Raw genomic sequence first — 4329 nt, 5'->3', positions numbered from 1 at the left:
TTCACCTACCGCACACATATGGTGTCCTACAGGGAAGGCCCTCGGGATGCCATGCCGAACCCGCAGTGACTCACCAACTAGGGGCACCAAAGCCAGGTAGGCTTAAAAGGAAGGCGGTTAGGACTGAGACGCCATCGCAGAGGTATGAAAAAGAACCCCGCTCCATGGTTGTCGTCTTTTAAAATATAATAATGTCCATGGTTCCTGGCAGGAAAAACGCTCGCCGGACCATATCCCGAGAGCCTGCTGGCCAAGCCTCCACCAGCCGGGCTCCAGAGCTGGACTTAGAGGCAGATGCTAACGTGGGGCCAACACCGGATGTTCGTCCTACAGAGGATGCGGATAGGTTGTCTGCTACGAATTCTGAAGTGGAGAGTGCCATGAATCACAGGCATCGCCGGGCCGTACTCCGCGACGTTTGTTTCCCTCAAGAGGCGTTTGATGCCTTCAACTCAGGAGACACGTACATCCGAGCTGCTCAAAATGGTCTTGCCTGAGCCACGGACCAGTATGTGAAGGATATACAGGTAAGAAAATCTAATAATTATGTATATCAGTAGCCCCTGAGACTTAAAACAGTTGGCACAACTAATTTAAGGATCATTGTTTGCGTAGGCTCTTATGGAGAAGAATACCCAGTTGTCTCAACAGCTGGAGGAGTGCAAAGCCTAGCTACGGGCCGCAGTTGCCGCAATGAAGGAGTCCGAGAAGGCCCCATCTGATAACACTTGTTTCTATCTAAAAGAATGACATGTACCAGTTAGTATTCGACATGCACGCAAATCTAACAATAGATTCTGCAGATGATCCCGGAGTGAATCCGGAGGTCGTGCGAGGGGATGAGCAACATGCTCAACGACAGCTAAAGGCTAGCGAGCGCGTGCTTACGCAGGTTAGGCGGGAGGAAAACGATCTCCAAGATGCCAATACCCGGCTGGGCGTTGAACTGAAATATGTTCGGGCCCAACTTGCTGACTCCGTAAAGGAGAATAAGAGGCTTCGACGTGGCATTTTTAGTAAGTGCTTGAACGAACTTTTATAGAGTTCGACGAAGAAACCGGCTAACAGAGTTATATCTGTAGGTATGCTGACAGGTCGTACCGCAGAGGAGATGCCCGGGTCTGCGGGTGATCTTCTGCCAGAGCTGTCACAACTGCACGAACAAGTTCGGCAGGTGATGCAAGGCATTGCCCAAGCCTTGTGGCCATCCGCCTCCCTGCCAGGAGGCATGTGGGAGCTTGTAGAGATGTAATGACCCAAATCTGATAAGATTCGATGTCTCTGTGCTCACTGTGCTAGTCCCTGGATCGACTCGCTAGCACACACAGTACATATGAATATCAAATAACAAGTGCATCATTTACTACAACGTATGATCCAGAATTCATAAAGTATTACAAACTGAGTAGCACATAGCTAACTTTATTCAATAATATCAACGAAAAGGTAGCATAATAAACGACGAGTCCATCAATGCTCACTAGAGAACATGTCGAGTGAAGGCTCGCGACCCTACTGTGTCTCACTGATCATCTGAAAATCCTGCAACATGATAAGTTGCAGCCACAAAGGGTCAATACATTGAATGTATTGGCAAATCACACAAAATGATATAGCAAACCTACATCCACAAAGCAATGTATGACAAACAAAACACACAAGATAGTTTGGAGAAGAATGTCTTCACCTACCTCCACTACCTGAACTCACAACCGTCTCTAGTTTACTCGCCCAAGATAACCCAAAGATTCTAAATAAACATGACAAGAACTTCAGAAGTATGTCTCAAGTGCGCTCTGTCAGTGGCGCATTCTCTAGGAACAATAGAGCGCTCTGCCAAGGACGCATTCACCTGATTTATGTTACGAAAACTATACCTCGCCTCAAGTGCGCTCTGTCAATGGCGCATTCTCTAGGGGCAATAGAGCACTCTGCTAGTGACGCATTCACCTGGTTAATAATCCCGAGCCTACAGCTATAAACACTCACCACTTTCATGGATCACTCGAGACATGCCCACGTCTACCATAGCAAGTTGATCACACCATCACAGAACACAATCAATACCAAACATGACAACACGGGGTACACATATCAGGCCAACACATATATCATAGCATAAAACCACACATGCATAGCAGAATATAAGATGAGCATAATCAAAAAGTGCAACTTGCCTTGAACGTTGTTGAAGTACTCTAACGCTCAATTCTGATCCGCTTCACACTCCGGGCAATCTATACGATTAAGGAAGGCACCGATAAATAAACCGTACTCCCATAACACCACAATAAAGTAAACAACAACAAATTCAAATAAAACTTAAATAACAGAACTTATCAGTAGGTATATATCATCTACATGCTGGCATGATCACAATGCAAAAAGAATCAACTGAATTGGATTAATGGTTTAAAAGATATGGCCTCCGGAAGTTTGAATTCAAATTTAAACAACTTCATATTTGAATAGTTCAACAATGTGAAATTTTGGTTCTGCGGTATTTTCCTGGTCTCTACGAGTACACAGGAAAAAGAATCGATGAATTTGGAGTTCCGGATGTCAAGATAAACCTGAATGAAAATTTGATATGGAATCTGCAAAGAAAAATTATGCCATAATAGCGTTCTGGGAAGAACTGCCGCGGCTGCCGTGGACGTGCCACGTGTCGCATGATGATTGGCTGGAGGTTGTTTGCTGCTGTGGCTAACCGACGAACGTCCACTAAATAGTGCATACCGGTTTATAGAAGAAAAAAACAACACTGATCTAATCCAGACCGTCGGAGGGAGATCGGACGGATGGGATGACTCACCGGAGAGGAACAGAGTATGCCGGCCGGAATTGAACGAGACGGCGGCGGCGCGGCTCGGATTTGAAGCTGGCGTCGCTGGAGAGGCCTCCCGAGCTCGGGGAGAACAGGACGAGGCGAGGAGGGACACGTCGAACTCCAAAACGTCCTCCGGGACGACTGGGCCTTCTGCTAACGTAGGTGAGGTTCGGCTGGAGCGGCGACGGCGGTGTTCGTTGGGGCGGAGGTCGAAGCACTCGGGTGGGTGCTTCCCTGCGAGAACTAATAGGTGAGGGAGAGAGACGAGACCATGGGTAAGAGAATAGGGGCAGAAGGAGAAGCTAGGAACCTTCTGTGGCGATGAAATCGAGTGGCGGAGGTGCTCCTGCGGTGGCGGACTCCGGCGAGATCTGGGCGAGGTGAAACGGGCACGGGAGAGAGGGATTTTGCCAAAAATCGGCAGAGGAGAGTAAGGGGACTATTTATATGGAGTCAAGACTGGTCGAGGGACAGTAGATCGATCGGAAACGACGGGGATTTGGATCGGGAGGAGTCTCCAGGAAGAACACGGGCAGAGGAGAGAGATGACAAGCGGGCCATCCCTATCAGCGGGAGAGAGAGAAGAAAAGAAAAACAAAACGTGAAGTGTGGGGTGGGATGCGGCTGTGCGGGAAATGGGCTGGCCTGCCTGCTGGGCTGCGCGCGCGGGCGAGGAAAAGGAGCTGGGCTGCAGCTGTGCTGCACGACGGCACTGTACACGCGTGTGCGGTTTCTCTTTTTTTAAACCTCTGCTACAGAAGTAATAATATAGCTAAACAAATCTAAAACAAAACAAAATAAAATTACTAGAACACATAGTAAGACATTAATGCTACTTTACAAAATAGTGAACATTTTTAAAACACAAATACACTAGAAAGAATATTTTGCAATACACGCATGTAAAGAGTATGATAACAACTATAAAATAATTTTGAGTTACTACAACGCCAAAAATAATTTAGGTGGACACCAGAATATACTCTTAGCATTTTCTAATAGGGGAGAAGTCATATTATGTCCACTCCAAATATATTGCCTTGAGTTGAAAAACACTTTGAATATTCAGAAAATTTAAATAAGCATAGAAATCATGATGAAAAGAATGATCCTATTAACATTCCAAATTTTAAAAATTTGGGATGTTACAAGAGATGCTCAAGGGAGCGCGGCGGCGCTTCCGATTATGGAAGATATCAGCCTGCCGACAAGGTGCAAGGGAAGCCTGAGCCATGGTGAAGACGCGATATACCAAGGCTGACCCGAACCACATGGCCGAGGTCGGACCTGTGGGGTCTGATGGGAAAGAGATCCCCGTCAGTTTGGTGTATGACCAGGTGAAATTAGCCGCAAAGTATTCCCAACAGGATTGTAGGCTAGACAACCTGTTGGATGGTATAGAAGAAGAATTTAGTCAGTCTAAGTGACTGTGTACTTCAAGTGACATATATTGTCCCTAGCTGGATTGTAAATCATTTGCCATGGCTGATCTTTTCGCT

The 4329-nt window shown here is 46.6% G+C and overlaps 1 long non-coding RNA gene across 1 annotated transcript; it reads right to left on the bottom strand.

The window, feature by feature from the left end:
* Nucleotides 1–2176: 2176 nt before the first annotated feature.
* On the bottom strand, nt 2177–3382 carry LOC123106758 (uncharacterized). Its single transcript, XR_006451467.1, has 3 exons — nt 3141–3382; nt 2816–3064; nt 2177–2237 (listed from the first exon to the last, which is right to left on the bottom strand). It is a non-coding gene; the product is annotated as an uncharacterized lncRNA (long non-coding RNA).
* Nucleotides 3383–4329: the final 947 nt, after the last annotated feature.

The sequence above is a fragment of the Triticum aestivum genome, chromosome 5A, assembly GCF_018294505.1.
Source record: "Triticum aestivum cultivar Chinese Spring chromosome 5A, IWGSC CS RefSeq v2.1, whole genome shotgun sequence".
NCBI classification, from domain to species: domain Eukaryota; kingdom Viridiplantae; phylum Streptophyta; class Magnoliopsida; order Poales; family Poaceae; genus Triticum; species Triticum aestivum.
This window is presented reverse-complemented; position numbering and strand designations above follow the sequence as displayed.